Below are 20,949 nucleotides of genomic sequence, written 5' to 3'. Positions count from 1 at the left end.
ACTAGGCTCGTGTTGGATCGAATAAAAGGTTCATAGTCATCCTAAGGCCCTAAGGCAACTGTATAGTCCATCAATGAATGCAAACCTTATGTTAGCAGTACCATATATTCTTGCTTAAAAACCGTTTTACAAGCATAGTGGGAGTATCATATACTACTAAATCAATCACATGAACCAATAGTTGTAATAGGACCAAATTGTTTTAATAAGATTAAAAAGCATGCTTATATGTGATGAGACCTAAAATCCTTAACCAACCATTATTAAGTTGAGAGTGCTTTGAACACTTTTTCGTGGCCTTCCACCGTGGTAGGCTCCGATCGTTTGTGACTCGTACACCAACTTCACCCTATCATGGGGGAGTACAAAGTGTTTGCTTACACTCAGGAGGAGTCCTATGCGCATACATGATGTTGTGAAGGTAGGCAATGAGAATGATCAACATCATATCATTGTGAGGTTGTTCTTGAATCCCTACTTGAACTTGCATGGTGGGAATGACTTAACTAAGTGCAACGGAGCCAACATCATATCATTGTGAGGCATCATTCTCTAGAGGCCAAATAAGATGGGTACTTCCAAGAGATGCAAATGAGTAAATGTACTCTCTCATTATTATTGATGCTAGCCAACATCATATCATTGTGAGGTGGGCTTGGTAATAGTGAGCCTCCCATACCCTACTAAGAGTTTCCTCGAAAACTCTCGAATTCCGATGAGGGATATGGAATTTGCCAAAAATAGTGGGTTGTACTATTTGATTTAAAGACCTGGATCAAATGGCTTAAAATCAATCAATTTATATTCGTTATATATTTGTTTGCCGATATATTTGCAAAAGCTATCCAAAACTTGACCAAAGAAAAGCCGAAGGCTTTAGTTTCCGGACTTGGTACCACAATCCCATAGATTGTCTTGATTTGATTGTAATGCACCTAAGTAGTCTCATCCACCCAATCTTCCTATTGATAATGTATCATTGGAAGAACATGTTAGATAAGTCTATCATAAAGAGCAAAACACTTTTAGTGTCATAATTCTTCCATTACAAATCATGTATGAAAAAATAAGAGTTGCTTGGAACAACCATTTGTTAACGCAAACACTAGTGCTTGTTTCGTTGTTAAATGAACAAGTTACTTGAGAAGTAAGCACAAAGGCATAGATACTTTATGTGCCATGATTCTTCACTTACAAATTGTTGCATGAAAAAATAAGAGTTGCCTTGAACAACGTGATAGAACAAAGCATGTTGGAGTTGATCAATTCTTTATCAAAAAAAAATTTGAAAGCAAGATAATTGAGGTACCGACAATAAGTTTTCAAGTTTCTTACACATGTTGGGTATGTGCGACATATATGGACCAACTTCAAGGGGAGAGTTGAATTTGTATTTTAGGTAGGATTCCTAATTGATATTAATCCCGCGTAATCTCATGTACTCCCGTGTGATTAGTTTTTCTTTCTATTTACATTAGAGTTGTAACCTATAACCTCATTAACCGAGAATCAAAACAGTAAAATCCGGATCTATGTATTTACTAAGGATACTTCAGGTCCGATAGCTTTTTATTATAAAATAGTGTATTTAATTGATATCATGTTTTAAGACAGTAAGTCAAACCATAATAAGCATTATAAGAAAGTAAAAAATAATGGTAATGGATTTCTCCACTACCTAATCAACTTAATTCAACTATTATTATATATTAGCCATATACGATACCAAGTAACAAGATGATATTATTGAATTAAGAGAACTTTAATAAAAAACTCCCGATACTGTTAACTTCAACGAAAAACCATATTTTTACACTAAAAAGTCAATCCTGGTACTATTCACTTTACCCTTTATTTTGTCCTTCTCGTTAAAACTCAAAGTTTTCAAACCCTTTTCATTAGTTTTCCTTTGAATTAATAACCAATGCAAACCAATGGCCGTTCATGGTGGAGGTCTCACAAGCATATTGCACATCTTCTCCTTTTATTTCCATCGTCTTGCACCATAACAAAGTCATTAACTCTGTTTTTTCTAATAATAATCTGCAACAAAGATAACTCACATAACAACCCAAGCAATACACTCACCAACTCTGAGAGCATGGCAAAAAGGCTCGTTGTGGCTGCCGTTAGCGTCAGCCTCTCCAACGCCAGCAGAGTCTCTAGCTCCCTTGCGTAGCTTTCGAGCAATTTGAATAAACTAAACTACAGCATTTGGTGATCAGTGATTGCATGGACATTGCAACATCATCGTTGGAGGAGTTAAGCAGGACAATGGATAAGTTGAAGAACCTCCGTAAGGAGACGTTTCGTTTCCAGATGCACAACATCAAGTACTGGCTCACAGTACTACAAAAGTGCTTTATTGTGTCACTGGTTGATGTCAATTTTATATAACATAGTTGTGAATGCAAATTTCTTCCTCCTTGTTCTTGGACAAAATTGCACATACAAAACAAATAACACGTTAAATGAAGGCCAAGAGCCTCATGCCCCCATGATGAATGGGAGGCTTTTGGCCAAAGAACCTCCGATGCCAAAGTTATAATTTAGAGAGAAAAAGTGTTTGGAGAATTTTGAGAATTTAGCAAAAGAATTGGAATTGAGTTTTGGAGAGCATGATGGGGTTTTTATAGGGGTGTGGCCGACCCCTTTGGGAGAGAAACGACTGGCCACTTGGTTCATTTTGTGGGCTAGGTTCTTGATTTGTGTTTAATTAGGAATAATTGAATAATAAATCAACTCATTAGCTAATTAATAAAATAATTTCCTAATTGAGTAGCTAATTAATATAATAAAAGGGGAATGATTTGGGAGTTACCTTGTGGAGAGGATTTGATGCGGATGGATGAAATAGGTTTTGAATTATTACCTATTTTGGGCATTTTTAACTTGTTGATTGTCCACTGCTCGCGCGCAGGCATCCCGGTATGCCTCAAGGGTAATTTTGTCATTTTAACCCAAAGATCCATGTGTCGCCTTGTGATTATTTTTGGATCCACAAATGCCCCACATCTGTTGGGCTGCTCCTAGGAAAGGGCAGCAGGTGTAGAGATCTCCAACTTTGATGGAGATTCTCTCTTGGATGTGGAATTACATTCTTTTAGGAAAGGGAAATAAATCGCCTTGAAAGCCTATTTATGACGACCTTAAGTGGGGGATTAAATCAACTTCGGAGGGCAATTATTTATCCCTACGAGAAAGAGAGAAAGCTAGAGGATATTTGTTTCCCCTCCCCTAGCACTCTTCTTTGCTTGCCCGTGCACAAAATCGTCTTCCGTTGATTTCTTTGTCTTCTTCGCGCCGTACCGATGTAAGAAAAACTTAATTCTCCTTGTGGCACGTCGGGGTGATGTGGCACGTCGGCTGGCAGGGGCAAAGAGTCAACTTGGCATGGGCCAAGGAGGTGGTGTGGCAAGGGCCATTGCTTGTGTTGCTCGACTTAATTAAAACCAAGGATTGGCTTGGCATGGGCCAATGAAGTGGTGTGGCATGGGCAACGGTTTGGGTTGCCACGTCTAGGCTGCTTGCCAAAAATAAGGAAACTGCTTAAGTTTGATTTGTCAGCTGCCATAGATGGAGCAATGAAGGATATAACTACCAAGATTTGAGCTGTTGAAGATGAAGTGTCGGATGAGCGAACTGTTAAGTGCAAAAGTGGATGCTGCCCCCTGACCATTTATTACCTGGTTGATCCTCAAGCATTCGATCTTTTGAGCTATGTGGCTTTCTCGCACTAGAGACCTTACCCCAGATGGGTGTTGGGGAATTAGTTTACCTTCTCGCACTGGAGAGCAATTAGTTTACCCTCTCGCACTGAAGAGCAATTAGTTTATCCTCTCGCACTGGAGAGCAAACCCATATAGGTGTCGGGGAATTGGTTTACCCTCTCGCATTAGAGAACAATTAGTTTATCCTCTCGCACTGGAGAGCAAACCTATATGGGTGTCGGGGAATTAGTTTACCCTCTCGCACTGGAGAGCAATTAGTTTATCCTTTCACACTGAGAGCAAACCCATATGGGCGTCGAGCAATTGGCTTACCCTCTCGCACTGGAGAGCAATTATTTTATCCCCTCGCACTGAAGACCCATATGGTTGTCAGAGAATTGGTTTACCCTTTCGCACTGGAGAGCAATTAGTTTATCTTCTCGTACTGAAGAGTAGACCCATAAAGGGTTTTGAGCAATTGTTGTCGACAGCAGTTGAGGAAAGTTTGACTGCTAGACAACTGAAATAATCCTCAGCCTGCAAGGTCTTGTTTGGCGAACTTCTTGAGACTTCGAACTGCTTGTGGAACACACGTAAGGGTGTAAGTGCAATGAGCTGCTCCCATAATTATTACACCATCACTAGGTGTTTCATCATGTGCCCTTTTGAGGCTTGGTCAAAATCGGCATGGCTGGGAGCCGTGGTGTAAGATTAGCACATTTATGAGCCATGGTAATAGGTCAATGTTTACCGGGAGCCGTGTTGCAGGTTGATAGAAGCATATTTATGTGACTGAGTTAGCTTGTTCTCATGCATTTATGTTGTTATTTCTTAGTTAATTATATATTTTAAGCTATTTTCGTGTGTTTGTAGGTCCAAAGGGTTAATGTGGCAAAGAAGTGCATTTTGGAGCATTTTTGGGCATGGAATGGATAGCTTATGCTTGGAGCAAAAGGAATGGATGAAATTTGAAGTTTGTGCATCATCCTCTCCCTATAAATAACCATTTTAGCACACTCATTTCACCCAACACATTCACCTACCACTACATCCACTCATTTCACCCAACCTATCCACTCATTTCTACCACCCAACACATTCACCTACCATTACATCCACTCATTTCACCCAACACATCCACTCCTTTCAACCACCCAACACATTCACCTACCACTACATCCACTCCTTTCAACCACCCAACACATTCACCTACCACTACATCCACTCATTACCACCACCCACTACATCCTCTTCCTAGTCTATAAATACATTCAACCACCCTTCATCAAGGGGAGATCAATCAAAACACATCCATTCATCTTCACATCCATTCCTCCATACAAACAAACCTTCAAACACTTACCGACACCTTGTGCCGTAGCAAAAGAAGGGAAGGAAAGTGCTTGGATGTGCTTGCTATCCAACTTGGATAGTTGGAGCGTTTAGGTGTTTTCTTTCTTTTGTTTCCAATGTTTAAATTCATTTTACTTTGTTTTGTTGTGAAGATGAGTGGTTAAACCCCTCTTGGCTAGGGGTGATTTCAAAGCCATGATTATGTGTGTAATATGATTTGATAAATTCCAGTTATGAACTCTTGAATCGTAAATGCAATTGGCTTAACTATTTGATTAATAACTTATTTGTATTTGTTGATTAAGGGTCAACACTTAATTGGCATGCATAAATCCGTTGCTAGAATATAAGGAAGTTTCACATAATCGTTACAAACTTATATTCACATGTAGTGAAGGTCGCTTATAAACGATCGCGTTAAGTTCAATTCCTAGCATGAGTGACATGAGGTCATAGTTGCAAGTGCTTTGTCAATGCTTATGATTTTCATTAAACGTAAAGATCTTTGATTGTATCTCTATTATGATGTCATATAGGGAACTTTAGAAGAATGTTTTGGGTTGTCGAATGATGTCATCCAATCCAATAAAATAAGGAAAATCTGAGAGTTAATTAGTGATGTCACGGTTAATTTGGAGCATTGTCATTCATAATTCAATGAAGTAGTAACTGGAAATCAAGTTATTTGCATGCATGTCATGTGTGGAGAAAAAGCCTCTAGCTATTCCATCCATCATCTTATTTCTCAAATTTATTTTACAATCTGTCTAATTTTTCATACTTGTTTGTTTGTTTCAACTTCATCCAAATCAAAACCCCCCTTTTAGTTTCTTGTTTCAAAGTTTTTCAAATATGTTTTAGTTTGTGTTTTTAAGTGTTTTGATTCAAGTAAAAGTCAATTTTCGTCCAAAGTCATTCCTAGTGTCTAGTTTAAGTTTATTTGGTTGTTTTAAGCTGTTTTGAGTATTTTAAGTTTGTTTTGAGTCTTGAGAGTCTTATTAAGTGTTTTTAAGTTTAGTTTTATGTTTTTGAGTCAGTTTAGAGGTTATTAGCAAACCCTCCTAATCCTCGGTCCGGAACGATCCCTACTTATACTTGTACTATAATTGTCAAAAGAGGGTTAAATTTGTGTGCTTATATATTTCGCATCAAGTTTTTGGCGCTGTTGCCGGGGATTAGCAACTTTACTAATCCCTTATTATTTCTTTTTATTTTTTTTCATGTGTTTTTTTTTCCTAGTTGCTGATTTTACTTGTTTTAGGTTGTTTATGACTCGAAGTTCTCAACCTGTTCATAAGCACATCTTTGACTTTCACGACGATTTTGAACGAACTTTGAGACGAGCAAGGAATCAACAAGAACCCCAATCATCTCAACCTGCACCAGATCCTAAAGAAGACAAAGTAAAAGAGCAAGAGGAGGCCACAGCAAGGACTTTTGAAGAAGTCCAAGATATGGCAGTAGACAATCGAACAATCAAGGAACTTTCTGCTTCGGGATTGGACAATGCTCTGCCTTTATGCATTCAATATCTAAGGGCGGCCCAAAACAAGACCGACGAGTTCGAATTAAAGTCCAGTTTATTGCACTATATTCCTAAGTTCCATGGGTTGTCCATGGAAGATCCTAATAAACATTTGAAGGAGTTCGAGGTTGTTTGTTCGAGCATGACCCCTGTGAATGTTGATGGGAGCATTCTGAAAATGAAGGCTTTTCCCTTTTCTCTCTTGGAAAAGGCTAAAGATTGGTTGTATGAGCTAGCCCCCAGAACTGTCACATCATGGGAGAGTATGAAACGGACATTTTTGGAGAAGTTTTTCCCAACTTCTCGAGTCATTCTACTACGTAAAAGGATTAGTGGCATTCAGCAAAACCAAGGTGAATCCTTTCCCACTTACTATGAGCTTTTTAAAACCCTTGTTGCTTCATGTCCACAGCACCAGATGAAGGAGGAGCTTCTTCTTCAATATTTCTATGAAGGGCTTCTACCAATTGAACGCCAAATGTTGGACGCCTCAGCAGGAGAAGCTTTGGTGGACAAAACACCCATGGCTGCCAAGACCTTAATTGCTAATCGAGCATTGAATGCTCAACAATATGAAGGCGTTGGCTAAATAGACAACCCACAGCAGCAACAAGTTAATGAGGTAAGTGCTATTTCCGAACTTCAAAATCAAATGGCTAATCTTAGTACTCTTCTTTCACAGGTGGTTGAAAAACCAAAAGAACAAAGTGTAGCTGCTTGTGGCGTGTGCTAAATGAATGGACATCTCACGGATAAGTGCCCTCAATTGATCGAGAACGGAGGGTGGGAATCTGCCAACGCCGTGGGTTTTGGGAGTCAAAACCAACCAAGGAATGATCCGTTCTCGAATACATACAATCTAGGTTGGAGAGATCATCCAAATTTCAAATGGAGGGAGCCCCAACAAACCCAACAACAAAGTGCATTCAGACAGCAACCTCCGGGATTCTATCAAAGGCCGTATGCACCCACACAACCCCAAACACAACCTGCCCAAAATAACTCAGGTTCGTCTTTTGATAATGCTCAAGTTATTCAGTTACTAACTACGTTGGCGAAGGGTCAGGAAAATCAAGCCAAAGATATGCACAATTACGCCAAGGAAGTGCAAAATCAAGCTCGAGATGTGACTGAACTGAAGAGATAGATGGGACAAATGGCTGAGTTCATGGGCCAATTTAGTAGAGAGCCAGGTAAGTTACCTAGTTCGACGGATGTGAATCCAAAGGGAGGCTTCGAATCTGCCAAAGCCATCACCTTGCGAAGTGGACAAGAAGTTGGATCTGATCTCAGCCCATCTAAATCCAATCAACCGGAGGACAAAAAGATGCAATCTGAGGAGAAAGGGCAAGGCCTGCCCTCGGCAAGGATTGAGCAATCTTTGCCACAACCACCTACACACCCTAATTCGACCACCAAAGGTAAGTTGGGTTCAAATTCGATGACTTCTAATTCCATTCCAACCAATGCACCCTTTCCTCGCAGGTTTATGCAATCAAAGAAGGATGAGAGTGACAAAGACATCCTTGACACATTCAGAAAGGTGCAAGTCAACATTCCACTTCTAGATGCAATTAAACAAGTCCCCAAGTATGCTAAGTTCCTGAAGGAGCTGTGCACTACAAGGAAGAGGGCTTCGAACAAAGAGGTGGTAAGGGTAAGCGAGAATGTCTCAGCTGTGTTGCAATGAAAATTACCTCCTAAGTGCAAAGATCTAGGCAGTTTTACAATTCCTTGTGTTATAGGAAATACTCGCTTTGAATCTGCCATGTTAGATCTAGGTGCATCAATAAATGTCATGCCTTATTCAATATATGCATCTATGAACTTGGGAGAATTAAAAAATGATGGAGTGATCATTCAACTGGCCGATAGATCTAATGCGTATCCAAAAGGTGTTTTGGAGGATGTTTTAGTGCAGGTGAATCACCTAGTCTTTCCGGCGGACTTCTACGTGCTTGAAATGGAAGACTCAAACCATTCCTCTCAATTACCAATATTACTTGGCCGACCATTCATGAAGACTGCCCGTACAAAGATAGATGTATTCAAGGGAACATTGACCATGGAATTTGATGGGGAAGTTATTGATTTCAATATTTCTGATGTTATGAGATATCCTCATGATGGTCACTCTTGTTTCTCTATTGATGTGATTGACTCTTGGGCGCAGGAATTCCTTAATGATTTGAGTGAGGATGCACTTGAAAAGACTCTCACGCAAAGCATTGGACTTAAAAACGAAGGGTTAGCACTTAGGAATGCACACGGCAACAACAAGGAACATCTTGCCGTGCCTATTCAAGAAGAATTGGTGGAAGTGGTTGCTGCCCTAGAGTCAAATCCAAGGCATATTGGTAAGTCTCCTAACCTAATTTCAATTTCCAATTCGACTAACAAGTTACTTCCTTCTGTAATCCAGCCCCCTTCCTTAGAGCTAAACCATTGCCAAGCCATTTGAAATATGTGTTTTTCGGAGAACAAGAGACGCTGCCCATCATCATCTCTTCTTCACTCACTGCACAAGAGGAGGACAAGTTGGTGAGGGTGCTTCGGGAATACAGAACTGCCATTGGGTGGACATTGGCCGATATCAAGGGAATTAGCCCTACCACTTGCATGCATCGAATACTCTTAGAAGAAGGAGCCAAACCATCTAGAGAAGCACAACGTAGGCTCAATCCACCCATGATGGATGTCGTGAAGAAGGAAATTATCAAGCTACTAGATTGTGGAGTGATTTACCCAATTTTTGATAGCCATTGGGTCTCGCCGGTCCAAGTTGTTCCTAAGAAGTCTGGAGTCACTGTGGTAAAAAATGAAGATAATGAGCTTGTTCCCACCCGAATCCAAACTGGATGGAGAGTTTGTATTGACTATTGGAAGCTCAACACTACGACAAGAAAAGATCACTTCCCGCTGCCCTTTATTGATCAAATGCTGGAAAGGTTAGCCGGTCATTCATTTTATTGTTTTCTTGATGGCTATTCGTGTTATAATCATATTGTGATAGCTCCTGATGACCAAGAAAAGACTACCTTCACATGTCCCTTTGGTACCTTTGCTTATCAACGCATGCCATTTGGGCTATGCAACGTACCAGCCACATTCCAAAGATGTATGGTAAGTATTTTCTCAGATTTTGTGGAAAAGATCATTGAAGTGTTTATGGATGACTTTAGTGTCTTTGGTGACTCATTTGATGCATGCTTGAATAATCTTACTCTGATCTTACAACGATGCATTGAAACTAATCTTGTCTTGAATTGGGAAAAGTGCCATTTTATGGTAAAACAAGGTATAGTTTTGGGGCATATCATATCAGAAAAAGGGATTGAGGTTGATAAATCTAAAATAGATCTTGTACGTCACTTACCCTCTCCCACTTCGGTGAGGGAGGTTCGTTCTTTTCTTGGCCATGCAGGATTTTATAGGAGATTCATCAAGGATTTCTCAAAAATTGCCCAACCCCTTTGCCGTTTACTCCAAAAGGAAGTAGCCTTCGAGTTCAACAAGGAGTGTGAGACCGCTTTCAAAACCCTCAAAGACATGTTGACTTCGGCCCCCATCATCATGCCACCAGATTGGAGCCTTCCATTTGAGCTAATGTATGATGCATCTGATTATGCCATTGGTGCTGTTTTAGGCCAAAGAAGGAACAAACAGCCCCACGTCATCCACTACGCTTCCCGGACCCTAAACGATGCTCAATTGAATTATTGTACCACTGAGAAAGAACTTCTTGCAGTTGTATTTGCTTTAGATAAATTTCGTTCATACTTACTTGGCACTAAAGTGATTGTATATTTTGACCATGCAGCGTTGAAGTATCTTCTCACCAAGAAGGAGGCCAAACCAAGGCTGATTCGTTGGATGCTCCTACTTCAAGAGTTCAACATTGAAATAAGAGATAAAAAGGGGAGTGAAAATGTGGTGGCTGACCACCTCAGCCGTTTGGTGCACGAGGAGGACTCCTTACCCATTCTATAAACTTTCCCCGACGAGCAATTGCTGTCCCTGGAGGTAAGTGAGCCCTGGTATGCTGATTTGGTCAATTATTTGGTCACAAAACAAGTTCCTAGCACTCTAGATAAGTACAAGCGTGATAAACTTAGAAATGATGCACGATTTTATGTGTGGGATGATCCATATTGATGGAAGTATTGTCCTGACCAGATTATTCGTAGATGTGTGCACAATTCCGATTTTAATTCAATTCTTGCATTTTGCCATAGTTATGCATGTGGGGGTCATTTTGGCACCCAAAGGATAGCCCTTAAGGTTTTAGAGAGTGGTTTCTATTGGCCTACATTGTTTAAGGATGCTAGAACATTTTGTATAACTTGTGATAGATGCCAAAGAACAGGTACAATAGGTGCCAATGACCAAATGCCGCAAACACCCATCTTTAATGTGGAGATCTTTGATGTATGGGGTATGGATTTCATGGGACCCTTTCTGCTCTCATATGGTTTTACTTATGTTCTGCTAGGCGTGGATTATGTGTCGAAATGGGTGGAAGCCAAAGCAACCCGTACTAACGATTCTAAAGTGGTGGCAGATTTTATCAAGGCTAACATCTTTTCCAGATTTGGCATGCCGAGGGTGTTCATAAGCGATAGAGGCTCCCACTTTTGCAATCGCACCATTGAGGTGCTATTTAAAAAGTACAATGTGAAGCATCGAGTTTCCACGCCATACCACCCTCAAATAAGTGGCCAAGCCGAAGTCTCAAATAGAGAAATCAAGCAAATCTTGGAGAAGACTGTTGGGTCAAAACAGAAGGATTAGAGCTTGTGTTTAAAAGATGCACTGTGGGCATATCGCACTGCCTACAAAATACCTCTAGGGATGTCTCAATTCCGACTAATATACGGCAAGCCGTGCCACCTACCTGTGGAACTGGAGCACAAAGGGCACTGGGCTGTGAAAACATTCAATTTGGACTTAAATGCTGCTGGAATGAATAGGAAGCTCCAACTGAATGAACTTGAGGAGATACGGAACCAAGCCTATGAGAATGCGCTAATTTACAAGGAGAAAACAAAGGCATTTCATGACAAAATGATTCGGGGAAAAACATTCTCAATTGGACAGAAAGTGCTACTATTCAATTCCCATCTACGATTGTTCCCTGGTAAGTTACGGTCTAAGTGGATTGGGCCATTTGTTGTCACTAATGTTTTTCCCCATGGTGCAGTCCAAGTTAAAAGCTTAAGGAACGGCGATGAATTCAAAGTGAACGGGCATCATCTAGAGCTATACTATGAGAGTGATTTGGGGCAAATTGTGGAAGAAATCCCACTTAGTGCCGTGGGCCCTATCCAAGCTTAGAAGGAAGTTTCGTTTGGCTGCAAGACGTTAAAGCAAGCGCTTCTTGGGAGGCAACCCATGTTTTGCATTCCTAAAAACCTTCCCTTTTCTGCAATTTTATTTTGCCATAATTGTCATTTTTATTTGTTGCTTGTTTAATTATTTTTGGTGTGAGTTTATTTTTGAAGCATTGACAGATATGCAAGGTATTTTACATTAAAATTCGTTGAAAATGAACAGGAGGCAGAAAAATAAAAGAGGGAGCCTTCACAAAGGCTGCTTAGGAGAAGTCTCAGTAGTAGACGGAGCATCAGCAGTCGGCAGAGGCACAGAAGCAGGAGGTATCAGAGGTTGATCATTTGGAGCTTCACTATGTGGTACAACCCCAAAAGACGAAGGCAAATGCTGTTGGAACAAACCCACAAACCTCTGATGATCAAGTAAAATCTGACCATCAGATTCCTGCATCTAGTCAATCTTCCTCTTCATGTTTGTAGCATAGTTATGTGCAAGCTTGTGCAACTGTTTATTCTCATGCTTGAGCCCTCTAATCTCCTGTTTGAGACTCATCACTTCAGCCGCCACTGATTCAACTTGACGGGTTCGAGCAAATAAACATTGGGCCATATTGGACACAGAACCTGCACACTGCACACTGAGAGCCAGAGAATCCTTAATAGCCAACTCATCAGATCGTTTGGAAAGAAGTCTGTTATCTTTGGGAATGACAAGGTTCCGGGCGACCACCGCGGCGGTCATATCATTTTTCATCACCGAATCCTCAACGGTAAGAGGACCAGTAGGGGATATGAAGGATGGGCGCCATATGTTGTCTGGAGAAGGTGGGACTGCCTCTTCACCAAGGTTCAAGTCAAAACGACGGTCGGAGGGGCCAGACATTTTCAGACGTGTTAAAGAAAGAAGAGGTCGGACAAGTCAAGGTCATATAAGTGCAAGAAGGGAGTTTCTACAGGCAGAAATTCAAGTGTGCTTTGAACGTCCTGCATACCTCTATAAAAATCAGCACTTGATGGAATTTCAGAGATCGAAGAAGCGAGCTCAGAAATGTAAGAGGCCAACTCAAAAATCGAAGAGGCGCTAGCTTTCTCAAAAGCTGGGCTTGCTCAGAAACCACGACCAATCTTCTTTTCCAGATTTTTCCGCACTTGTCACATGCACCCTCTGCACTCAGACGTGTTAAAGAAAGAAGAGGTCGGACAAGTCAAGGTCGTATAAGTGCAAGAAGGGAGTTTTTACAGGCAGAAATTCAAGTGTGCTTTGAACGTCCTGCATACCTCTATAAAAATCAGCACTCGATGGAATTTCAGAGATCGAAGAAGCGAGCTCAGAAATCTAAGAGGCCAACTCAAAAATCGAAGAGGCGCTAGCTTTCTCAAAACCTGGGCTTGCTCAGAAACCACGGCCAATCTTCTTTTCCAGATTTGTCTGCACTTGTCACATGCACCCTCTGCACTAGACGGGATTTCAGAGATCAAAGAGGCAAGCTCAGATATCGAAGAGGCAGAACTTTTCCAGACGTGTCAGCATCTGTCATATGCAAAGTCAGCTTTGTGGAAATCACGGGCAGTTTGTCGAAGCGCTGATTCCAGATATCGAAGAGGCACTTGCTTTTCAGACATGTCAGCGCCTGTCACATGCACACTCAGCCTTGCGAAAATTACGGGCAATCTGTTGAAGATTTCTGGTGACGTAGAAAGCACGTGAAGAATTACTATTCAATCATCCAACGGTTGCCGACAAGAGTGAAAGAATAGTACCGGTTATTAATTCATATAAATGTCGACCTTCACCCTCCCTTGCAATGTAGACATACATAACCCTTCTTCTCCGAGAATGCCTTCCCAACAAAGCCTCTCGAGTCACTCAGTGTTCCTTATTCCTTGGGATACCTCTGCAAACAACTCATCCAAAGCAAAAGTATTTCATATCATGAAGGTTGAAAGCAAGAGTATCTCATATCATGCTTTCTCCCTATCCTTCTCCTTGTCGTTATTTTGGGACAAGGAGAAAGAGAGCAATCAGCTAGCACTTGGTATCAATCTTCCGATCTGGAACCGACTGCTTGGAACCCCTTCCTAATTGCTTACCTAGCCTTGCTCTTGAGTACTCATCTTCATCATCTTATGCTTCCTCTTCGTCTACCTCATCTGCCTGGGGAACATATAAGGGAAGTGAAAATGATACCTCGAAGCATGTGGAGACAATTTGCCAATTCATCCTTAGTTAGGGACAAGGATGCTAGAACTCATGCCTATTTCATTCAAAGCATGTTATTGATTTGCATAACACATATTCAAGATGAAGTTGTGCAGTGACCACCAAAGCCAAATTGTCGTGCCCTTATTTCTTTATGTGTTTAAGTTTAACCTCGTTGAGCCTTGTTAAGCCTATGTTCTTTGTTAATCCACACTATCCTTACCTGGCCTAGTTTTAGGACCATCCATACCCTTGTTCTTGAAGCATAGTAAAACATGACTTAAAATGAACTCTTTTTTTTTATCAATGTATTGCAGAAAGCAAGTGTGGGGGAAGTGATTCTTGTGTGTGTGTGTGTGCCAAAGTCCTTAATAAGGCACGGGTAGAAGAAAAAAAAAAGAGTGAAAAGAAAAAAAAAAGTTTGTTAAAAAAAAAAAGGGTCCAAAACATTGAATTCAGCCCTAAGTGTTGCATGAATCTTCCCTTTGTATTTAAAAGTTGATTTCTGCATTCTAAAGTGAATTCTAAGTTTCAATTTCATTACTTTGCTTGCTATTGCTTTAAGAACGTTTGTTATCCCTATCCTTTCTTTGTTAGCCATTACCTTTAGCCCCGTTACAACCTTTGACTTCTATCTTGAGTGTTATGTGTTTCAATTTGTGGAGTTTGAAGTTGGTATGAGCATATGGTGTCACTGGTTCTCGCATCTAAGTAGTAGCATTCCATTCATGAGATCATTACTAAACATGCTTAATAACTCCAGAAAATTGCTTTCTTTGTTATAACACATGTGAGTCCTAGTGTTTCGTGTTTACATTAATCTTCTCACATATACTAGTGTAGGGTGTGTAGTCAGAAAATGTGTGTGAAAATAGAGAGTATCTTGTAAGAAATTGAGCAAATTCTCTAAGGCATGTTACTACATTCAAAACATCATTTTAATTGGTTAATTGTGAACTAGTAAGTGGTGACTGTGATTAAGTATGTGCTCAAGTGTAAAGATGACCAAAATCTGTGGGAATGATGATTCTTAACATGTCATGTTTCATTAAAAATCCCAGAGGCAAATGTTGGAAGGTCTAGGTTGTATTTTGTTTGTTTCGTTTGTTTTGTTTTGCTCGAGGACTAGCAGAAGCTAAGTGTGGGGGAATTTGATAGAAGCATATTTATGCAACTAAGTTAGCTTGTTCTCATGCATTTATGTTGTTATTTCTTAGTTAATTATGCATTTTAAGCTATTTTCGTGTGTTTGTACGTCCAAAGGGTTAATGTGGCAAAGAAGTGCATTTTGGAGCATTTTGGAGCATTTTTGGGTATGGAATGGATAGCTTATGCTTGGAGCAAAAGGAATGGATGAAATTTGAAGTTTGTGCATCATCCTCTCCCTATAAATAACCATTTTAGCACACTCATTTCACCCAACACATTCACCTACCACTACATCCACTCATTTCACCCAACATATCCACTCATTTCTACCACCCAACACATTCACCTACCACTACATCCACTCATTTCACCCAACACATCCACTCCTTTCAACCACCCAACACATTCAACTACCACTACATACACTCCGTTCAACCACCCAACACATTCACCTACCACTACATCCACTCATTACCACCACCCACTACATCCTCTTCCTAGTCTATAAATACATTCATCCACCCTTCATCAAGGGGAGATCAATCAAAACACATCCATTCATCTTCACATCCATTCCTCCATACAAACAAACCTTCAAACACGTACCAACACCTTGTGCCGTAGCAAAAGAAGGGAAGGAAAGTGCTTGGATGTGCTTGCTATCCAACTTGGATTGTTGGAGCGTTTAGGTGTTTTCTTTCTTTTCTTTCCAATGTTTAAATTCATTTTACTTTGTTTTGTTGTGAAGATGAGTGGTTAAACCCCTCTTGGCTAGGGGTGATTTCAAAGCCATGATTATGTGTGTAATATGATTTGATAAATTCCAGTTATGAACTCTTGAATCGTAAATGCAATTGGCTTAACTATTTGATTAATAACTTATTTGTATTTGTTGATTAAGGGTCGACACTTAATTGGCATGCATAAATCCATTGCTAGAATATAAGGAAGTTTCACATAATCGTTACAAACTTATATTCACATGTAGTGAAGGTCGCTTATAAACGATCGCGTTAAGTTCAATTCCTAGCATGAGTGACATGATGTCATAGTTGCAAGTGCTTTGTCAATGCTTATGATTTTCATTAAACGTAATGATCTTTGATTGTATCTCTATTATGATGTCATGTAGGGAACTTTAGAAGAATGTTTTGGGTTGTCGAATGATGTCGTCCAATCCAATAAAACAAGGAAAATATGAGAGTTAATTAGTGATGTCACGGTTAATTTGGAGCATTGTCATTCATAATTCAATGAAGTAGTAACTGGAAATCAAGTTATTTGCATGCATGTCATGTGTGGAGAAAAAGCCTCTAGCTATTCCATCCATCATTTTATTCATCCAAATCAAAACCCCCCTTTTAGTTTCTTGTTTCAGAGTGTTTCAAATATGTTTTAGTTTGTGTTTTTAAGTGTTTTGATTCAAGTAAAAGTCAATTTTCGTCCAAAGTCATTCCTAGTGTCTAGTTTGAGTTTATTTGGTTGTTTTAAGTTATTTTGAGTATTTTAAGTTTGCTTTGAGTCTTGAGAGTCTTATTAAGTGTTTTTAAGTTTAGTTTTATGTTTTTGAGTCAGTTTAGGTGTTATTAGCAAGCCCTCCTAATCCCCGTTCTAGAACGATCCCTACTTATACTTTTACTACAATTGTCAAAAGAGGGTTAAATTTGTGTGCTTATATATTTCGCATCACAGGTAGGCACGGCTGTGAAAGCAGGGCTTAGGCTAGGTTGTGTGCAGGAGAAGGAATTGGATGATTAGGTTCGTGATGCTCAACTATTGATGATGTGCTGCTTCAGTATTGAATCGTCTGGAGTGTTGAGAACAAGGCATGCCCCCGGTTCTTGGTAGTCGAGCTGGTGTATCCTTCTGGCACTCGTCTGCCCCCGGCGTACCATTAGGCTGAGTTGCTGCGTTTGTCAGAACAGAAGTAGTCTTTATATCCGGCAATCTATGTGGGGTAGTCCTATCTGCTTGATATTGTCATTGAAAGATGACTTCCTTATGTTGGTCATGACTTATCAAAATGCCTTATCAATAGCTTCGTTGCATTGGAAATCCCGCAATCGCTCGGTCATGAGCCTTTCTACTTCTTCCTAAATTGGCTTTTGTTGGGGGTGGCGGAGCACTCGGCTGTCGTCGGTCGTGACCTGCTGGTCTAGACGGTTCATCTATATGTTCAGCTCGTCTACAGTGCGGCTACAGTGCATGTGATATATTCCTAGCAGGCAAGTAGGTAACTCCCAGGCTGCTGGTTGAACTTGAGCTAAATTGAGTGACTGCTCATCTCTGTCCGTTATGCTGCCTATTTTGATGTGTGGTGGACGATGCTATTTGCGGGCCTTGCTGCGAATGAACACTTCTCCTGAAAGGTTGTTCATGTTGATTATCAGAATGTGGGCCCAACCATGAGTGTATGTTTATCCCTGGGCCTAACTGAGAATGCACTCTCCTCTATGCGCTAAGACGGAAGTATACGCTATCTTGAAAGCCCAGTTGGGAGTGTACTCCATGTGTCAAGTGGCTGCTTGCTGGGATGTTACTGGAGAGATTCTTTGTCTGCCTTTGTCATACTTCGAGACACCTTGTCAGGGGCACATTGTATCTCGGTGCACTGCAAGAGCTGATTCACCAAGGCCGTCTGCTATACGAGGGCGTGCTCGTCAACTCTATTACTTGTCGAGACAAGTGTTATTCTCCATTTGGGTTGGAAAAGCTTGGAAGGAATGTATCTCATTGAGCAGTGGAAGTGTGGCAGACTCCGGACGCGAGATTTCAGTTGGAAAATGTCAAATCCGCAGAAAAATGTGGTGAAAATGCTCCCAGTTCGATCGTTAATCCATAAATTTGGAGTCGGATTGGTTGAACTAATGTTGGACCGATTTAGGCTGCTTGGAAGTTCACGGGAGTGGGCTGCTCGGCGAGAGCAAGCTAGGCAGCGAGAGTGGGCTGCTAGTGAGAGCAGGCTGGGCCATAATAGTGGGCTACTAGGTGGGAGTAGGCTGGGCCACGAGAGTGGGCGGCTCGACATGTAACGGTCCGTCCCTAAAAATTATGATTTTTATAATTTTAATAAGTGAATTTACGAAAATGCCCTTTAAGGCAAAGTATTGACTTTTGTTGACTACCGTGTCGTGTCACTTAAGGTTCATTTTCTTGGCGTATTCTCGTAGTACACGTTGCTATGGACGTGTAGGTGCAAACAGAACGCGATTGGGAGTTATAACGAAGGAGATATTAACGTTTAAAGTTGGGGGCATTTTAGTAAATTAGTTATTTCCTAGAAAGTTCCAAATTTTTTGGACCAAAATATGATTGAGCAACGTGTGTGGCCCATATTAAAGGAAAGAAAAGTGGGTGGTGCAGATGAAAAATAAAGGAGAGATAAGGGAGGGAAGTCGGCCAATGAGGGAGAGAGAGAGAGGGAAGTGACCAATGAGAGACAAGAGGAAGGAGAGAAATGAGAGAATAAGAAAAGAAGAAAAGGGGGACCATACCTTCAAAATCTGTCGGACCCAGCCCGTTTAACCCTTTTTTAGGCTTTTCCATCGATTTTCTGATAAATCAAACCACCTAACCACTTGGGAAACACTCGAAGACCTCCCCTAATTCCATTCCACCCCAAATTTGATGGAATCTAGCCTTCAAAATAGTAAAACCCGCAACGTGGGAGTGACAGGATTGTGTGTAAATTCCTCAAATTCTGATATAGGTTCATCCAATTACCACCACCAATAAGCTCCCCTCAACCCCAGGAACAAAGCCCAAGCAATGTTTTAGGCGTTAGAATGAGTTTGGAGGTCGAGTCAAACACACCCAAATTTAGAGCTCCGGTGGATTTTTGTGAAATTGGGGCTTTTCTTAGCCAAATTGGCCTTAGTCACATGTATGAAAGTTTCTCTACTCACTGAGATCTTCATTTCTATGAAGTTTGAGAATTTTTAGAAATAGTTGAATTTCTCGACGAGTCAGGGAGGTCGACCGCCACCGCGAAGGCGCGTGGCCAGTGGACCGCCGATGCTATTTTATGCTAAATCTATATATTGATCTCAGATTTGATATCGGTATATGTGATTTGATTATTGTAAACCTAGTTTCATTATGGTGCATCACTTAATTGTTATAGCAATCGACGATCCGACCGTTGGATCATCGCCAAACTTTAATACATTATAGTACATAATATTTCAGGACCATAGGAACTTACGGATCAGGAATCTGATGTACGAATCTTCCCGAATTGGATTTGTAAGTTCATAAAATAAAACGTTAACTGCCATTTAGTTTCGGCAATTGGTGGAGATCCAACGTTGGATTGTAATGAAACTTTAGTATGATGTTTTAGAAGCATAATGTGGATAATTAGAAGTTATGGATCGGAAATCTAAGATGTGAATTTTCTGGATTGAGTTACGTAGGGTTGTGGACCCTACCGTCGATATTTGACCGATGGTTGACTTTTGGTGAATGGGTCTCAAATTATTTTAGAACGTCCTTGGGGATGTTTTTTATGTAAGTTACGTGTTCTATTGATAAGGATTTTGAGATGTGGTTTGATAATTGTTCTAGGTACCGATCGTTCGTGATGCCTCGATATTTGTGGTAGGGAATGGTAACGCGAACTCCAGGTGAATGGGCTATTGTTTTCTATATATATATGCTTAACGATTTCCAGAAACTGGTCTTAAATGAATCTACGATTTAAATACCATGTCAAGGATACATTATATTTTAGTAATTGCATTAGGATAGTTTTTCATACTATTCAATGATGTTGTGGAGGCCCATGTAAGCTTCATGTGAGTAAATTATGATAATGGTGGTTGCATTGTGTATGGTTATATGTAGATGCATTTAGAGCTTGCACCCTAGTGTTAGTGCTCCCGCCCGTGGCCAGGGCACAGTCCTTCATGTGATGTTCACCTCCCACACCGCATGCTCACCTTGGATCCAAGTTTGGGGCACAACCATGTCGTACAGACCACAATAGGTGGTTCTGACTCATAGGTGACCCACGATTTATCACACAGCCTTCACGTGATCGTAGCACTTGAGCGTACTTATTTACACCAAGCCTTGTCGTACAGACCACAGTAGGTGGTTCTAAGTCATGTCCAGGAATTGGTTTATGAGCTATAGGTTCACCCGTATAGGTCATGTTAGGTGACTCCAGCTGACATATTATTTACTGAGATACTTGACATGGCACATACTTTGGTCTTCAATGCTCTCAAACCTCATTTCTATATACGTATGTCTTATTATTTTCTAGAAAAGTATACGGGTTTTACGGTGATGGGTTATTATCTTTGGAAAGAGCAATGGTTTCAAAAAGCCTTGTTTTTGCCCACTCACGTTCTCTGTTTTTTGCCCTTCTAGGTTTTAGCTGTTGAAAGTTTGTATCGATGAGGATTCTTGGCGAATCTCAGCATAGGTGGCTACCTTTGAGGGTATGATCCTTACCCACACTACTGTACTTTACTTATGCTCTGACGTCGAGTGTGAAATGAGTTCATTACCGCTCACAACGCACTCTTGTCTTTAGACATTATTAGGTTTAAATTTATTCACATTTTTCCATATTACTATACTTTGTGGCTTCATCACCTTCCAAGTGTCGGCCAGCACAGCTCGATTCGGAGTCTTAGGGGACATTCCGAGTCGGGGTGTGTCAGTTTGGTATCA

At 40.6% G+C, this 20,949-nt stretch overlaps 1 long non-coding RNA gene across 1 annotated transcript; it reads right to left on the bottom strand.

Annotated features, from left to right (window-relative positions):
* Positions 1-15,382: 15,382 nt before the first annotated feature.
* LOC126597150 (uncharacterized) lies at positions 15,383-15,844 on the bottom strand. Its single transcript, XR_007614163.1, has 3 exons — positions 15,720-15,844; positions 15,614-15,677; positions 15,383-15,549 (listed from the first exon to the last, which is right to left on the bottom strand). It is a non-coding gene; the product is annotated as an uncharacterized LOC126597150 (long non-coding RNA).
* Positions 15,845-20,949: the final 5,105 nt, after the last annotated feature.

The sequence above is a fragment of the Malus sylvestris genome, chromosome 13, assembly GCF_916048215.2.
Source record: "Malus sylvestris chromosome 13, drMalSylv7.2, whole genome shotgun sequence".
Taxonomy (NCBI): domain Eukaryota; kingdom Viridiplantae; phylum Streptophyta; class Magnoliopsida; order Rosales; family Rosaceae; genus Malus; species Malus sylvestris.
The sequence above is the reverse complement of the archived record's forward strand: the minus strand, read 5'-3'. Positions and strand labels throughout refer to the sequence as shown.